Source organism: Pseudophryne corroboree, chromosome 11 (assembly GCF_028390025.1).
Source record: "Pseudophryne corroboree isolate aPseCor3 chromosome 11, aPseCor3.hap2, whole genome shotgun sequence".
Taxonomy (NCBI): Eukaryota; Metazoa; Chordata; class Amphibia; order Anura; family Myobatrachidae; genus Pseudophryne; species Pseudophryne corroboree.
In genome coordinates this window covers 64,265,155-64,283,034 of record NC_086454.1, presented here as the reverse complement: position 1 = coordinate 64,283,034, position 17,880 = coordinate 64,265,155, and the positions used below count along the sequence as shown (strand labels likewise).

The window sequence follows — 17,880 nt, the reverse complement described above, 5'->3', positions numbered from 1 at the left end:
TTCTTTATGTTCTTGTAGATTGTGTCATTTTCACAATCACCAGCTTGATAGTAAGTCGACTTTCAACCATCCTTGGCTTTAGGAACATTTATTTAATTTTAACCGATACTTGTGAAAAAATCCACCATCATCCACCTCACAAACAAAAATGATTTTTAATACTTCTGGCCAATAACATGACCTTCTCTGTAAAAGTAATGTATTAATTTTCACTAAATGTGCTCTATGCTTGTCTTTAATGAAGTGACAGACTATGTTACATGAGTTACAGTAATTTCAAATCGCTGCAAATATTACAAACATCACCATTTAGAGTTTGCTGTCACTGTTATGTAAACAAGAAAATTATGCAGGAATAAGGTTTAACCTATATTAAGGGCTCTGCTGTAAAATTTTTTTAACTGCATCCCATATCAGTTTAACAAAGCCCAAGAAATGTCATAGACTTTAAATTATCTAAACATAAATCATTTTAACCTATACTTGTGAGCTAATCCACCATCATGGGGGATAAAGCATTTGCAAAATAAATTCTAGATAGTAGTATTGACATTGCATGTTCAAATATCAAGACACTTGCTCATGTTTACCATCTTAAAGTAGACTTCTTGATTTGACTTGTTTATTTTGGCCATTTGTGTGTCAGTAGCAGTATTTGTAAAAATGCCTCTTCTACCTAAAAAGCATTGTGACGACGAGGATAGGATTTGAACCCATGCGTGCAGAGCACAATGGATTAGCAGTCCATCGCCTTAAACACTCGGCCACCTCGTCTCACTGGTATGCACTCTGGCAAACATTCCAACACCACTAGTTATACTTCAAAGTCAATTCTTTATGTTCTTGTAGATTGTGTCATTTTCACAATCGCCAGCTTGATAGTAAGTCGTCTTTCAACCATCCTCGGCTTTAGGAACATTTATTAAATTTTAACCGATACTTGTGAACAAATCCACCATCATCCACTTCACAAACAAAAATGATTTTTAATACTTCTGGCCAATAACATGACCTTCTCTGTAAAAGTAATGTATTAATTTTCACTAAATGTGTTCTATGCTTGTCTTTAATGAAGTGACAGACTATGTTACATGAGTTACAGTAATTTCAAATCTCTGCAAATATTACAAACATCACCATTTAGAGTTTGCTGTCACTGTAATGTAAACAAGAAAATTATGCAGGAATAAGGTTTAACCTATATTAAGGGCTCTGCTGTAAAAATTTTTTAACTGCATCCCATATCAGTTTAACAAAGCCCAAGAAATGTCATAGACTTTAAATTATCTAAACATAAATCATTTTAACCTATACTTGTGAGCAAATCCACCATCCTGGGGGATAAAGCATTTGCAAAATAAATTCTAGATAGTAGTATTGACATTGCATGTTCAAATATCAAGACACTTGCTCATGTTTACCATCTTAAAGTAGACTTCTTGATTTGACTTGTTTATTTTGGCCATTTGTGTGTCAGTAGCAGTATTTGTAAAAATGCCTCTTCTACCTAAAAAGCATTGTGACGACGAGGATGGGATTTGAACCCATGCGTGCAGAGCACAATAGATCAGCAGTCCATCGCCTTAACCACTCGACCACCTCGTCTCACTGGTATGCAATCTGGCAAACATTCCAACACCACTAGTTATACTTCAAAGTCAATTATTTATGTTCTTGAAGATTGTGTAATTTTCACAATCACGAGCTTGATAGCAAGTCGACTTTCAACCATCCTTGGCTTTAGGAACATTTATTTAATTTTAACCGAAACTTGTGAACAAATCCACCATCACCCACCTCACAAACAAAAATGATTTTTAATACTTCTGGCCAATAACATGACCTTCTCTGTAAAAGTAATGTATTAATTTTCACTAAATGTGTTCTATGCTTGTCTTTAAGGAAGTGACAGACTATGTTACATGAGTTACAGTAATTTCAAATCTCTGCAAATATTACAAACATCACCATTTAGAGTTTGCTGTCACTGTAATGTAAACAAGAAAATTATGCAGGAATAAGGTTTAACCTATATTAAGGGCTCTGCTGTAAAAATTTTTTAACTGCATCCCATATCAGTTTAACAAAGCCCAAGAAATGTCATAGACTTTAATTATCTAAACATAAATCATTTTAACCTATACTTGTGAGCTAATCCACCATCATGGGGAATAAAGCATTTGCAAAATAAATTCTAGATAGTAGTATTGACATTGCATGTTCAAATATCAAGACACTTGCTCATGTTTACCATCTTAAAGTAGACTTCTTGATTTGACTTGTTTATTTTGGCCATTTGTGTGTCAGTAGCAGTATTTGTAAAAATGCCTCTTCTACCTAAAAAGCATTGTGACGACGAGGATGAGCACAATGGATTAGCAGTCCATCGCCTTAACCACTCGGCCACCTCGTCTCACTGGTATGCAATCTGGCAAACTTTCCAACACCACTTGTTATACTTCAAAGTCAATTATTTATGTTCTTGTAGATTGTGTCATTTTCACAATCACGAGCTTGATAGCAAGTCGACTTTCAACCATCCTTGGCTTTAGGAACATTTATTTAATTTTAACCGAAACTTGTGAACAAATCCACCATCACCCACCTCACAAACAAAAATGATTTTTAATACTTCTGGCCAATAACATGACCTTCTCTGTAAAAGTAATGTATTAATTTTCACTAAATGTGTTCTATGCTTGTCTTTAATGAAGTGACAGACTATGTTACATGAGTTACAGTAATTTCAAATCTCTGCAAATATTACAAACATCACCATTTAGAGTTTGCTGTCACTGTAATGTAAACAAGAAAATTATGCAGGAATAAGGTTTAACCTATATTAAGGGCTGTGCTGTAAAAATTTTTTAACTGCATCCCATATCAGTTTAACAAAGCCCAAGAAATGTCATAGACTTTAAATTATCTAAACATAAATCATTTTAACCTATACTTGTGAGCTAATCCACCATCATGGGGGATAAAGCATTTGCAAAATAAATTCTAGATAGTAGTATTGACATTGCATGTTCAAATATCAAGACACTTGCTCATGTTTACCATCTTAAAGTAGACTTCTTGATTTGACTTGTTTATTTTGGCCATTTGTGTGTCAGTAGCAGTATTTGTAAAAATGCCTCTTCTACCTAAAAAGCATTGTGACGACGAGGATGGGATTTGAACCCAAGCGTGCAGAGCACAATGGATTAGCAGTCCATCGCCTTAACCACTCGGCCACCTCGTCTCACTGGTATGCAATCTGGCAAACATTCCAACACCACTAGTTATACTTCAAAGTCAATTATTTATGTTCTTGAAGATTGTGTAATTTTCACAATCACGAGCTTGATAGCAAGTCGACTTTCAACCATCCTTGGCTTTAGGAACATTTATTTAATTTTAACCAAAACTTGTGAACAAATCCACCATCACCCACCTCACAAACAAAAATGATTTTTAATACTTCTGGCCAATAACATGACCTTCTCTGTAAAAGTAATGTATTAATTTTCACTAAATGTGTTCTATGCTTGTCTTTAATGAAGTGACAGACTATGTTACATGAGTTACAGTAATTTCAAATCGCTGCAAATATTACAAACATCACCATTTAGAGTTTGCTGTCACTGTAATGTAAACAAGAAAATTATGCAGGAATAAGGTTTAACCTATATTAAGGGCTCTGCTGTAAAAAATTTTTAATTGCATCCCATATCAGTTTAACAAAGCCCAAGAAATGTCATAGACTTTAATTATCTAAACATAAATAATTTTAACCTATACTTGTGAGCTAATCCACCATCATGGGGAATACAGCATTTGCAAAATAAATTCTAGATAGTAGTATTGACATTGCATGTTCAAATATCAAGACACTCTCTCATGTTTACCATCTTAAAGTAGACTTCTTGATTTGACTTGTTTATTTTGGCCATTTGTGTCAGTAGCAGTATTTGTAAAAATGCCTCTTCTACCTAAAAAGCATTGTGACGACGATGATGAGCACAATGGATTAGCAGTCCGTCGCTTTAACCACTCGGCCACCTCGTCTCACTGGTATGCAATCTGGCAAACTTTCCAACACCACTTGTTATACTTCAAAGTCAATTCTTTATGTTCTTGTAGATTGTGTCATTTTCACAATCACGAGCTTGATAGCAAGTCGACTTTCAACCATCCTTGGCTTTAGGAACATTTATTTAATTTTAACCGAAACTTGTGAACAAATCCACCATCACCCACCTCACAAACAAAAATGATTTTTAATACTTCTGGCCAATAACATGACCTTCTCTGTAAAAGTAATGTATTAATTTTCACTAAATGTGTTCTATGCTTGTCTTTAATGAAGTGACCGACTATGTTACATGAGTTACAGTAATTTCAAATCTCTGCAAATATTACAAACATCACCATTTAGAGTTTGCTGTCACTGTAATGTAAACAAGAAAATTATGCAGGAATAAGGTTTAACCTATATTAAGGGCTCTGCTGTAAAAAAATTTAACTGCACCCCATATCAGTTTAATAAAGCCCAAGAAATGTCATAGACTTTAATTATCTAAACATAAATTATTTTAACCTATACTTGTGAGTTAATCCACCATCACGGAGAAATAAAGCATTTGCCAAACAAATTCAAGATAGTAGTATTGACAATGCATGTTCAAATATCAAGACACTTGCTCATGTTTACCATCTTAAAGTAGACTTCTTGATTTGACTTGTTTATTTTGGCCATTTTTGTGTCAGCTTCACTTGCTGGTTTATGATGCAGTATTTGTAAAAATGCCTCTTCTACCGAAAGAGCATTGTGACGACGAGGATGGGATTTGAACCCAAGCGTGCAGAGCACAATGGATTAGCAGTCCATCGCCTTAACCACTCGGCCACCTCGTCTCACTGGTATGCAATTTGGCAAACTTTCCAACACCACTTGTTATACTTCAAAGTCAATTCTTTATGTTCTTGTAGATTGTGTCATTTTCACAATCACGAGCTTGATAGCAAGTCGACTTTCAACCATCCTTGGCTTTAGGAACATTTATTTAATTTTAACCGAAACTTGTGAACAAATTCACCATCATCCACCTCACAAACAAAAATGATTTTTAATACTTCTGGCCAATAACATGACCTTCTCTGTAAAAGTAATGTATTAATTTTCACTAAATGTGTTCTATGCTTGTCTTTAATGAAGTGACAGACTATGTTACATGAGTTACAGTAATTTCAAATCTCAGCAAATATTACAAACATCACCATTTAGAGTTTGCTGTCACTGTATTGTAAACAAGAAAATTATGCAGGAATAAGGTTTAACCTATATTAAGGGCTCTGCTGTAAAATTTTTTTAACTGCATCCCATATCAGTTTAACAAAGCCCAAGAAATGTCATAGACTTTAATTATCTAAACATAAATCATTTTAACCTATACTTGTGAGCTAATCCACCATCATGGGGAATAAAGCATTTGCAAAATAAATTCTAGATAGTAGTATTGACATTGCATGTTCAAATATCAAGACACTTGCTCATGTTTACCATCTTAAAGTAGACTTATTGATTTGACTTGTTTATTTTGGCCATTTGTGTGTCAGTAGCAGTATTTGTAAAAATGCCTCTTCTACCTAAAAAGCATTGTGACGACGAGGATGAGCACAATGGATTAGCAGTCCATCGCCTTAACCACTCGGCCACCTCGTCTCACTGGTATGCAATCTGGCAAACTTTCCAACACCACTTGTTATACTTCAAAGTCAATTCTTTATGTTCTTGTAGATTGTGTCATTTTCACAATCACCAGCTTGATAGCAAGTCGACTTTCAACCATCCTTGGCTTTAGGAACATTTATTTAATTTTAACCGAAACTTGTGAACAAATCCACCATCACCCACCTCACAAACAAAAATGATTTTTAATACTTCTGGCCAATAACATGACCTTCTCTGTAAAAGTAATGTATTAATTTTCACTAAATGTGTTCTATGCTTGTCTTTAATGAAGTGACAGACTATGTTATATGAGTTACAGTAATTTCAAATCTCTGCAAATATTACAAACATCACCATTTAGAGTTTGCTGTCACTGTAATGTAAACAAGAAAATTATGCAGGAATAAGGTTTAACCTATATTAAGGGCTCTGCTGTAATTTTTTTTTAACTGCATCCCATATCAGTTTAACAAAGCCCAAGAAATGTCATAGACTTTAAATTATCTAAACATAAATCATTTTAACCTATACTTGTGAGCTAATCCACCATCATGGGGGATAAAGCATTTGCAAAATAAATTTTAGATAGTAGTATTGACATTGCATGTTCAAATATCAAAACACTTGCTCATGTTTACCATCTTAAAGTAGACTTCTTGATTTGACTTGTTTATTTTGGCCATTTGTGTGTCAGTAGCAGTTTTTGTAAAAATGCCTCTTCTACCTAAAAAGCATTGTGACGACGAGGATGGGATTTGAACCCATGCGTGCAGAGCACAATGGATTAGCAGTCCATCGCCTTAACCACTCGGCCACCTCGTCTCACTGGTATGCAATCTGGCAAACATTCTAACACCACTAGTTATGCTTCAAAGTCAATTCTTTATGTTCTTGTAGATTGTGTCATTTTCACAATCGCCAGCTTGATAGTAAGTCGACTTTCAACCATCCTTGGCTTTAGGAACATTTATTTAATTTTAACCGATACTTGTGAACAAATCCACCATCATCCACTTCACAAACAAAAATGATTTTTAATACTTCTGGCAAATAACATGACCTTCTCTGTAAAAGTAATGTATTAATTTTCACTAAATGTGTTCTATGCTTGTCTTTAATGAAGTGACAGACTATGTTACATGAGTTACAGTAATTTCAAATCTCTGCAAATATTACAAACATCACCATTTAGAGTTTGCTGTCACTGTAATGTAAACAAGAAAATTATGCAGGAATAAGGTTTAACCTATATTAAGGGCTCTGCTGTAAAAATGTTTTAACTGCATCCCATATCAGTTTAACAAAGCCCAAGAAATGTCATAGACTTTAAATTATCTAAACATAAATCATTTAAACCTATACTTGTGAGCTAATCCACCATCATGGGGGATAAAGCATTTGCAAAATAAATTCTAGATAGTAGTATTGACATTGCATGTTCAAATATCAAAACACTTGCTCATGTTTACCATCTTAAAGTAGACTTCTTGATTTGACTTGTTTGTTTTGGCCATTTGTGTGTCAGTAGCAGTATTTGTAAAAATGCCTCTTCTACCTAAAAAGCATTGTGACGACGAGGATGGGATTTGAACCCATGCGTGCAGAGCACAATGGATTAGCAGTCCATCGCCTTAACCACTCGGCCACCTCGTCTCACTGGTATGCAATACGGCAAACATTCCAACACCACTAGTTATACTTCAAAGTCAATTCTTTATGTTCTTGTAGATTGTGTCATTTTCAAAATTGCCAGCTTGATAGTAAGTCGACTTTAAACCATCCTTGGCTTTAGGAACATTTATTTAATTTTAACCGATACTTGTGAACAAATCCACCATCATCCACTTCACAAACAAAAATGATTTTTAATACTTCTGGCCAATAACATGACCTTCTCTGTAAAAGTAATGTATTAATTTTCACTAAATGTGTTCTATGCTTGTCTTTAATGAAGTGACAGACTATGTTACATGAGTTACAGTAATTTCAAATCTCTGCAAATATTACAAACATCACCATTTAGAGTTTGCTGTCACTGTAATGTAAACAAGAAAATTATGCAGGAATAAGGTTTAACCTATATTAAGGGCTCTGCTGTAAAAAAATTTAACTGCACCCCATATCAGTTTAATAAAGCCCAAGAAATGTCATAGACTTTAATTATCTAAACATAAATTATTTTAACCTATACTTGTGAGTTAATCCACCATCATGGGGAAATAAAGCATTTGCCAAACAAATTCAAGATAGTAGTATTGACAATGCATGTTCAAATATCAAGACACTTGCTCATGTTTACCATCTTAAAGTAGACTTCTTGATTTGACTTGTTTATTTTGGCCATTTTTGTGTCAGCTTCACTTGCTGGTTTATGAAGCAGTATTTGTAAAAATGCCTCTTCTACCTAAAGAGCATTGTGACGACAAGGATGGGATTTGAACCCATGCGGGAAGAGCACAATGGATTAGCAGTCCATTGCCTTAACCACTAGGCCACCTCGTCTCACTGGTATGCAGTCTGGCAAAATTTCCAACACCACTTGTTATACTTCAAAGTCAATTCTTTATGTTCTTGTAGATTGTGTCATTTTCACAATCACCAGCTTGATAGTAAGTCGACTTTCAACCATCCTTGGCTTTAGGAACATTTATTTAATTTTAACCGATACTTGTGAAAAAATCCACCATCATCCACCTCACAAACAAAAATGATTTTTAATACTTCTGGCCAATAACATGACCTTCTCTGTAAAAGTAATGTATTAATTTTCACTAAATGTGTTCTATGCTTGTCTTTAAGGAAGTGACAGACTATGTTACATGAGTTACAGTAATTTCAAATCTCTGCAAATATTACAAACATCACCATTTAGAGTTTGCTGTCACTGTAATGTAAACAAGAAAATTATGCAGGAATAAGGTTTAACCTATATTAAGGGCTCTGCTGTAAAAATTTTTAACTGCACCCCATATCAGTTTAATAAAGCCCAAGAAATGTCATAGACTTTAATTATCTAAACATAAATTATTTTAACCTATACTTGTGAGTTAATCCACCATCATGGGGAAATAAAGCATTTGCCAAACAAATTCAAGATAGTAGTATTGACAATGCATGTTCAAATATCAAGACACTTGCTCATGTTTACCATCTTAAAGTAGACTTCTTGATTTGACTTGTTTATTTTGGCCATTTTTGTGTCAGCTTCACTTGCTGGTTTATGATGCAGTATTTGTAAAAATACCTCTTCTACCGAAAGAGCATTGTGACGACGAGGATGGGATTTGAACCCATGCGTGCAGAGCACAATGGATTAGCAGTCCATCGCCTTAACCACTCGGCCACCTTGTCTCACTGGTATGCAATTTGGCAAACTTTCCAACACCACTTGTTATACTTCAAAGTCAATTCTTTATGTTCTTGTAGATTGTGTCATTTTCACAATCACGAGCTTGATAGCAAGTCGACTTTCAACCATCCTTGGCTTTAGGAACATTTATTTAATTTTAACCGAAACTTGTAAACAAATTCACCATCATCCACCTCACAAACAAAAATGATTTTTAATACTTCTGGCCAATAACATGACCTTCTCTGTAAAAGTAATGTATTAATTTTCACTAAATGTGTTCTATGCTTGTCTTTAAGGAAGTGACAGACTATGTTACATGAGTTACAGTAATTTCAAATCTCTGCAAATATTACAAACATCACCATTTAGAGTTTGCTGTCACTGTAATGTAAACAAGAAAATTATGCAGGAATAAGGTTTAACCTATATTAAGGGCTCTGCTGTAAAAATTTTTAACTGCACCCCATATCAGTTTAATAAAGCCCAAGAAATGTCATAGACTTTAATTATCTAAACATAAATTATTTTAACCTATACTTGTGAGTTAATCCACCATCATGGGGAAATAAAGCATTTGCCAAACAAATTCAAGATAGTAGTATTGACAATGCATGTTCAAATATCAAGACACTTGCTCATGTTTACCATCTTAAAGTAGACTTCTTGATTTGACTTGTTTATTTTGGCCATTTTTGTGTCAGCTTCACTTGCTGGTTTATGAAGCAGTATTTGTAAAAATGCCTCTTCTACCTAAAGAGCATTGTGACGACAAGGATGGGATTTGAACCCATGCGGGAAGAGCACAATGGATTAGCAGTCCATCGCCTTCACCACTAGGCCACCTCGTCTCACTGGTATGCAGTCTGGCAAAATTTCCAACACCACTTGTTATACTTCAAAGTCAATTCTTTATGTTCTTGTAGATTGTGTCATTTTCACAATAACCAGCTTGATAGTAAGTCGACTTTCAACCATCCTTGGCTTTAGGAACATTTATTAAATTTTAACCGATACTTGTGAACAAATCCACCATCATCCACTTCACGAACAAAAATGATTTTTAATACTTCTGGCCAATAACATGACCTTCTCTGTAAAAGTAATGTATTAATTTTCACTAAATGTGTTCTATGCTTGTCTTTAATGAAGTGAAAGACTATGTTATATGAGTTACAGTAATTTCAAATCTCTGCAAATATTACAAACATCACCATTTAGAGTTGGCTGTCACTGTAATGTAAACAAGAAAATTATGCAGGAATAAGGTTTAACCTATATTAAGGGCTCTGCTGTAAAAAAGTTTAACTGCACCCCATATCAGTTTAATAAAGCCCAAGAAATGTCATAGACTTTTATTATCTAACATAAATTATTTTAACCTATACTTGTGAGTTAATCCACCATCATGGGGAAATAAAGCATTTGCCAAACAAATTCAAGATAGTAGTATTGACAATGCATGTTCAAATATCAAGACACTTGCTCATGTTTACCATCTTAAAGTAGACTTCTTGATTTGACTTGTTTATTTTGGCCATTTTTGTGTCAGCTTCACTTGCTGGTTTATGATGCAGTATTTGTAAAAATACCTCTTCTACCGAAAGAGCATTGTGACGACGAGGATGGGATTTGAACCCATGCGTGCAGAGCACAATGGATTAGCAGTCCATCGCCTTAACCACTCGGCCACCTCGTCTCACTGGTATGCAATTTGGCAAACTTTCCAACACCACTTGTTATACTTCAAAGTCAATTCTTTATGTTCTTGTAGATTGTGTCATTTTCACAATCACGAGCTTGATAGCAAGTCGACTTTCAACCATCCTTGGCTTTAGGAACATTTATTTAATTTTAACCGAAACTTGTAAACAAATTCACCATCATCCACCTCACAAACAAAAATGATTTTTAATACTTCTGGCCAATAACATGACCTTCTCTGTAAAAGTAATGTATTAATTTTCACTAAATGTGTTCTATGCTTGTCTTTAATGAGGTGACAGACTATGTTACATGAGTTACAGTAATTTCAAATCTCAGCAAATATTACAAACATCACCATTTAGAGTTTGCTGTCACTAAAATGTAAACAAGAAAATTATGCAGGAATAAGGTTTAACCTATATTAAGGGCTCTGCTGTAAAAATTTTTTAACTGCATCCCATATCAGTTTAACAAAGCCCAAGAAATGTCATAGACTTTAATTATCTAAACATAAATCATTTTAACCTATACTTGTGAGCTAATCCACCATCATGGGGAATAAAGCATTTGCAAAATAAATTCTAGATAGTAGTATTGACATTGCATGTTCAAATATCAAGACACTTGCTCATGTTTACCATCTTAAAGTAGACTTCTTGATTTGACTTGTTTATTTTGGCCATTTGTGTGTCAGTAGCAGTATTTGTAAAAATGCCTCTTCTACCTAAAAAGCATTGTGACGACGAGGATGAGCACAATGGATTAGCAGTCCATCGCCTTAACCACTCGGCCACCTCGTCTCACTGGTATGCAATCTGGCAAACTTTCCAACACCACTAGTTATACTTCAAAGTCAATTCTTTATGTTCTTGTAGATTGTGTCATTTTCACAATCGCCAGCTTGATAGTAAGTCGACTTTCAACCATCCTTGGCTTTAGGAACATTTATTTAATTTTAACCGATACTTGTGAACAAATCCACCATCATCCACTTCACAAACAAAAATGATTTTTAATACTTCTGGCCAATAACATGACCTTCTCTGTAAAAGTAATGTATTAATTTTCACTAAATGTGTTCTATGCTTGTCTTTAATGAAGTGACAGACTATGTTACATGAGTTACAGTAATTTCAAATCTCTGCAAATATTACAAACATCACCATTTAGAGTTTGCTGTCACTGTAATGTAAACAAGAAAATTATGCAGGAATAAGGTTTAACCTATATTAAGGGCTCTGCTGTAAAAATGTTTTAACTGCATCCCATATCAGTTTAACAAAGCCCAAGAAATGTCATAGACTTTAAATTATCTAAACATAAATCATTTTAACCTATACTTGTGAGCTAATCCACCATCATGGGGGATAAAGCATTTGCAAAATAAATTCTAGATAGTAGTATTGACATTGCATGTTCAAATATCAAGACACTTGCTCATGTTTACCATCTTAAAGTAGACTTCTTGATTTGACTTGTTTATTTTGGCCATTTGTGTGTCAGTAGCAGTATTTGTAAAAATGCCTCTTCTACCTAAAAAGCATTGTGACGACGAGGATGGGATTTGAACCCATGCGTGCAGAGCACAATGGATTAGCAGTCCATCGCCTTAACCACTCGGCCACCTCGTCTCACTGGTATGCAATCTGGCAAACATTCCAACACCACTAGTTATACTTCAAAGTCAATTCTTTATGTTCTTGTAGATTGTGTCATTTTCACAATCGCCAGCTTGATAGTAAGTCGACTTTCAACCATCCTTGGCTTTAGGAACATTTATTTAATTTTAACCGATACTTGTGAACAAATCCACCATCATCCACTTCACAAACAAAAATGATTTTTAATACTTCTGGCCAATAACATGACCTTCTCTGTAAAAGTAATGTATTAATTTTCACTAAATGTGTTCTATGCTTGTCTTTAATGAAGTGACAGACTATGTTACATGAGTCACAGTAATTTCAAATCTCTGCAAATATTACAAACATCACCATTTAGAGTTTGCTGTCACTGTAATGTAAACAAGAAAATTATGCAGGAATAAGGTTTAACCTATATTAAGGGCTCTGCTGTAAAAATGTTTTAACTGCATCCCATATCAGTTTAACAAAGCCCAAGAAATGTCATAGACTTTAAATTATCTAAACATAAATCATTTTAACCTATACTTGTGAGCTAATCCACCATCATGGGGGATAAAGCATTTGCAAAATAAATTCTAGATAGTAGTATTGACATTGCATGTTCAAATATCAAGACACTTGCTCATGTTTACCATCTTAAAGTAGACTTCTTGATTTGACTTGTTTGTTTTGGCCATTTGTGTGTCAGTAGCAGTATTTGTAAAAATGCCTCTTCTACCTAAAAAGCATTGTGACGACGAGGATGGGATTTGAACCCATGCGTGCAGAGCACAATGGATTAGCAGTCCTTCGCCTTAACCACTCGGCCACCTCATCTCACTGGTATGCGATCTGGCAAACATTCCAACACCACTGGTTATACTTCAAAGTCAATTCTTTATGTTCTTGTAGATTGTGTCATTTTCACAATTGCCAGCTTGATAGTAAGTCGACTTTCAACCATCCTTGGCTTTAGGAACATTTATTTAATTTTAACCGATACTTGTGAACAAATCCACCATCATCCACCTCACAAACAAAAATGATTTTTAATACTTCTGGCCAATAACATGACCTTCTCTGTAAAAGTAATGTATTAATTTTCACTAAATGTGTTCTATGCTTGTCTTTAAGGAAGTGACAGACTATGTTACATGAGTTACAGTAATTTCAAATCTCTGCAAATATTACAAACATCACCATTTAGAGTTTGCTGTCACTGTAATGTAAACAAGAAAATTATGCAGGAATAAGGTTTAACCTATATTAAGGGCTCTACTGTAAAAATTTTTAACTGCACCCCATATCAGTTTAATAAAGCCCAAGAAATGTCATAGACTTTAATTATCTAAACATAAATTATTTTAACCTATACTTGTGAGTTAATCCACCATCATGGGGAAATAAAGCATTTGCCAAACAAATTCAAGATAGTAGTATTGACAATGCATGTTCAAATATCAAGACACTTGCTCATGTTTACCATTTTAAAGTAGACTTCTTGATTTGACTTGTTTATTTTGGCCATTTTTGTGTCAGCTTCACTTGCTGGTTTATGAAGCAGTATTTGTAAAAATGCCTCTTCTACCTAAAGAGCATTGTGACGACAAGGATGGAATTTGAACCCATGCGGGAAGAGCACAATGGATTAGCAGTCCATCGCCTTAACCACTAGGCCACCTCGTCTCACTGGTATGCAGTCTGGCAAAATTTCCAACACCACTTGTTATACTTCAAAGTCAATTCTTTATGTTCTTGTAGATTGTGTCATTTTCACAATCACCAGCTTGATAGTAAGTCGACTTTCAACCATCCTTGGCTTTAGGAACATTTATTTAATTTTAACCGATACTTGTGAACAAATCCACCATCATCCACTTCACGAACAAAAATGATTTTTAATACTTCTGGCCAATAACATGACCTTCTCTGTAAAAGTAATGTATTAATTTTCACTAAATGTGTTCTATGCTTGTCTTTAATGAAGTGACAGACTATGTTATATGAGTTACAGTAATTTCAAATCTCTGCAAATATTACAAACATCACCATTTAGAGTTGGCTGTCACTGTAATGTAAACAAGAAAATTATGCAGGAATAAGGTTTAACCTATATTAAGGGCTCTGCTGTAAAAAAGTTTAACTGCACCCCATATCAGTTTAATAAAGCCCAAGAAATGTCATAGACTTTTATTATCTAACATAAATTATTTTAACCTATACTTGTGAGTTAATCCACCATCATGGGGAAATAAAGCATTTGCCAAACAAATTCAAGATAGTAGTATTGACAATGCATGTTCAAATATCAAGACACTTGCTCATGTTTACCATCTTAAAGTAGACTTCTTGATTTGACTTGTTTATTTTGGCCATTTTTGTGTCAGCTTCACTTGCTGGTTTATGATGCAGTATTTGTAAAAATACCTCTTCTACCGAAAGAGCATTGTGACGACGAGGATGGGATTTGAACCCATGCGTGCAGAGCACAATGGACTAGCAGTCCATCGCCTTAACCACTCGGCCACCTCGTCTCACTGGTATGCAATTTGGCAAACTTTCCAACACCACTTGTTATACTTCAAAGTCAATTCTTTATGTTCTTGTAGATTGTGTCATTTTCACAATCACGAGCTTGATAGCAAGTCGACTTTCAACCATCCTTGGCTTTAGGAACATTTATTTAATTTAAAAAAAAACTTGTGAACAAATTCACCATCATCCACCTCACAAACAAAAATGATTTTTAATACTTCTGGCCAATAACATGACCTTCTCTGTAAAAGTAATGTATTAATTTTCACTAAATGTGTTCTATGCTTGTCTTTAATGAGGTGACAGACTATGTTACATGAGTTACAGTAATTTCAAATCTCAGCAAATATTACAAACATCACCATTTAGAGTTTGCTGTCACTAAAATGTAAACAAGAAAATTATGCAGGAATAAGGTTTAACCTATATTAAGGGCTCTGCTGTAAAAATTTTTTAACTGCATCCCATATCAGTTTAACAAAGCCCAAGAAATGTCATAGACTTTAATTATCTAAACATAAATCATTTTAACCTATACTTGTGAGCTAATCCACCATCATGGGGAATAAAGCATTTGCAAAATAAATTCTAGATAGTAGTATTGACATTGCATGTTCAAATATCAAGACACTTGCTCATGTTTACCATCTTAAAGTAGACTTCTTGATTTGACTTGTTTATTTTGGCCATTTGTGTGTCAGTAGCAGTATTTGTAAAAATGCCTCTTCTACCTAAAAAGCATTGTGACGACGAGGATGAGCACAATGGATTAGCAGTCCATCGCCTTAACCACTCGGCCACCTCGTCTCACTGGTATGCAATCTGGCAAACTTTCCAACACCACTAGTTATACTTCAAAGTCAATTCTTTATGTTCTTGTAGATTGTGTCATTTTCACAATCGCCAGCTTGATAGTAAGTCGACTTTCAACCATCCTTGGCTTTAGGAACATTTATTTAATTTTAACCGATACTTGTGAACAAATCCACCATCATCCACTTCACAAACAAAAATGATTTTTAATACTTCTGGCCAATAACATGACCTTCTCTGTAAAAGTAATGTATTAATTTTCACTAAATGTGTTCTATGCTTGTCTTTAATGAAGTGACAGACTATGTTACATGAGTTACAGTAATTTCAAATCTCTGCAAATATTACAAACATCACCATTTAGAGTTTGCTGTCACTGTAATGTAAACAAGAAAATTATGCAGGAATAAGGTTTAACCTATATTAAGGGCTCTGCTGTAAAAATGTTTTAACTGCATCCCATATCAGTTTAACAAAGCCCAATAAATGTCATAGACTTTAAATTATCTAAACATAAATCATTTTAACCTATACTTGTGAGCTAATCCACAATCATGGGGGATAAAGCATTTGCAAAATAAATTCTAGATAGTAGTATTGACATTGCATGTTCAAATATCAAGACACTTGCTCATGTTTACCATCTTAAAGTAGACTTCTTGATTTGACTTGTTTATTTTGGCCATTTGTGTGTCAGTAGCAGTATTTGTAAAAATGCCTCTTCTACCTAAAAAGCATTGTGACGACGAGGATGGGATTTGAACCCATACGTGCAGAGCACAATGGATTAGCAGTCCATCGCCTTAACCACTCGGCCACCTCGTCTCACTGGTATGCAATCTGGCAAACATTCCAACACCACTAGTTATACTTCAAAGTCAATTCTTTATGTTCTTGTAGATTGTGTCATTTTCACAATCGCCAGCTTGATAGTAAGTCGACTTTCAACCATCCTTGGCTTTAGGAACATTTATTTAATTTTAACCGATACTTGTGAACAAATCCACCATCATCCACTTCACAAACAAAAATGATTTTTAATACTTCTGGCCAATAACATGACCTTCTCTGTAAAAGTAATGTATTAATTTTCACTAAATGTGTTCTATGCTTGTCTTTAATGAAGTGACAGACTATGTTACATGAGTTACAGTAATTTCAAATCTCTGCAAATATTACAAACATCACCATTTAGAGTTTGCTGTCACTGTAATGTAAACAAGAAAATTATGCAGGAATAAGGTTTAACCTATATTAAGGGCTCTGCTGTAAAAATGTTTTAACTGCATCCCATATCAGTTTAACAAAGCCCAAGAAATGTCATAGACTTTAATTATCTAAACATAAATCATTTTAACCTATACTTGTGAGCTAATCCACCATCATGGGGAATAAAGCATTTGCAAAATAAATTCTAGATAGTAGTATTGACAATGCATGTTCAAATATCAAGACACTTGCTCATGTTTACCATCTTAAAGTAGACTTCTTGATTTGACTTGTTTATTTTGGCCATTTTTGTGTCAGCTTCACTTGCTGGTTTATGAAGCAGTATTTGTAAAAATGCCTCTTCTACCTAAAGAGCATTGTGACGACAAGGATGGGATTTGAACCCATGCGGGAAGAGCACAATGGATTAGCAGTCCATCGCCTTAACCACTAGGCCACCTCGTCTCACTGGTATGCAGTATGGCAAAATTTCCAACACCACTTGTTATACTTCAAAGTCAATTCTTTATGTTCTTGTAGATTGTGTCATTTTCACAATCACCAGCTTGATAGTAAGTCGACTTTCAACCATCCTTGGCTTTAGGAACATTTATTTAATTTTAACCGATACTTGTGAACAAATCCACCATCATCCACTTCACGAACAAAAATGATTTTTAATACTTCTGGCCAATAACATGACCTTCTCTGTAAAAGTAATGTATTAATTTTCACTAAATGTGTTCTATGCTTGTCTTTAATGAAGTGACAGACTATGTTATATGAGTTACAGTAATTTCAAATCTCTGCAAATATTACAAACATCACCATTTAGAGTTGGCTGTCACTGTAATGTAAACAAGAAAATTATGCAGGAATAAGGTTTAACCTATATTAAGGGCTCTGCTGTAAAAAAGTTTAACTGC

General features: G+C 34.4%; 16 non-coding genes across 16 annotated transcripts; all 16 read right to left on the bottom strand.

Moving 5' to 3' along the window:
* Positions 1 to 692: 692 nt before the first annotated feature.
* On the bottom strand, positions 693 to 774 carry TRNAS-GCU (transfer RNA serine (anticodon GCU)). Its single transcript has one exon. It is a non-coding gene; the product is annotated as a tRNA-Ser (tRNA).
* A 749-nt stretch (positions 775 to 1,523) lies between these two features.
* On the bottom strand, positions 1,524 to 1,605 carry TRNAS-GCU (transfer RNA serine (anticodon GCU)). The gene has a single exon. It is a non-coding gene; the product is annotated as a tRNA-Ser (tRNA).
* Positions 1,606 to 3,162: 1,557 nt separating this feature from the next.
* On the bottom strand, positions 3,163 to 3,244 carry TRNAS-GCU (transfer RNA serine (anticodon GCU)). The gene has a single exon. It is a non-coding gene; the product is annotated as a tRNA-Ser (tRNA).
* Positions 3,245 to 4,817: 1,573 nt separating this feature from the next.
* On the bottom strand, positions 4,818 to 4,899 carry TRNAS-GCU (transfer RNA serine (anticodon GCU)). The gene has a single exon. It is a non-coding gene; the product is annotated as a tRNA-Ser (tRNA).
* A 1,557-nt stretch (positions 4,900 to 6,456) lies between these two features.
* Positions 6,457 to 6,538, bottom strand: TRNAS-GCU (transfer RNA serine (anticodon GCU)). The gene has a single exon. It is a non-coding gene; the product is annotated as a tRNA-Ser (tRNA).
* Positions 6,539 to 7,287: 749 nt separating this feature from the next.
* TRNAS-GCU (transfer RNA serine (anticodon GCU)) lies at positions 7,288 to 7,369 on the bottom strand. Its single transcript has one exon. It is a non-coding gene; the product is annotated as a tRNA-Ser (tRNA).
* A 767-nt stretch (positions 7,370 to 8,136) lies between these two features.
* Positions 8,137 to 8,218, bottom strand: TRNAS-GCU (transfer RNA serine (anticodon GCU)). The gene has a single exon. It is a non-coding gene; the product is annotated as a tRNA-Ser (tRNA).
* A 767-nt stretch (positions 8,219 to 8,985) lies between these two features.
* TRNAS-GCU (transfer RNA serine (anticodon GCU)) lies at positions 8,986 to 9,067 on the bottom strand. The gene has a single exon. It is a non-coding gene; the product is annotated as a tRNA-Ser (tRNA).
* A 767-nt stretch (positions 9,068 to 9,834) lies between these two features.
* Positions 9,835 to 9,916, bottom strand: TRNAS-GCU (transfer RNA serine (anticodon GCU)). Its single transcript has one exon. It is a non-coding gene; the product is annotated as a tRNA-Ser (tRNA).
* A 766-nt stretch (positions 9,917 to 10,682) lies between these two features.
* On the bottom strand, positions 10,683 to 10,764 carry TRNAS-GCU (transfer RNA serine (anticodon GCU)). Its single transcript has one exon. It is a non-coding gene; the product is annotated as a tRNA-Ser (tRNA).
* Positions 10,765 to 12,321: 1,557 nt separating this feature from the next.
* On the bottom strand, positions 12,322 to 12,403 carry TRNAS-GCU (transfer RNA serine (anticodon GCU)). The gene has a single exon. It is a non-coding gene; the product is annotated as a tRNA-Ser (tRNA).
* A 749-nt stretch (positions 12,404 to 13,152) lies between these two features.
* On the bottom strand, positions 13,153 to 13,234 carry TRNAS-GCU (transfer RNA serine (anticodon GCU)). Its single transcript has one exon. It is a non-coding gene; the product is annotated as a tRNA-Ser (tRNA).
* Positions 13,235 to 14,001: 767 nt separating this feature from the next.
* On the bottom strand, positions 14,002 to 14,083 carry TRNAS-GCU (transfer RNA serine (anticodon GCU)). Its single transcript has one exon. It is a non-coding gene; the product is annotated as a tRNA-Ser (tRNA).
* A 766-nt stretch (positions 14,084 to 14,849) lies between these two features.
* On the bottom strand, positions 14,850 to 14,931 carry TRNAS-GCU (transfer RNA serine (anticodon GCU)). The gene has a single exon. It is a non-coding gene; the product is annotated as a tRNA-Ser (tRNA).
* Positions 14,932 to 16,488: 1,557 nt separating this feature from the next.
* On the bottom strand, positions 16,489 to 16,570 carry TRNAS-GCU (transfer RNA serine (anticodon GCU)). The gene has a single exon. It is a non-coding gene; the product is annotated as a tRNA-Ser (tRNA).
* A 767-nt stretch (positions 16,571 to 17,337) lies between these two features.
* TRNAS-GCU (transfer RNA serine (anticodon GCU)) lies at positions 17,338 to 17,419 on the bottom strand. Its single transcript has one exon. It is a non-coding gene; the product is annotated as a tRNA-Ser (tRNA).
* Between the last annotated feature and the right edge of the window lie 461 nt (positions 17,420 to 17,880).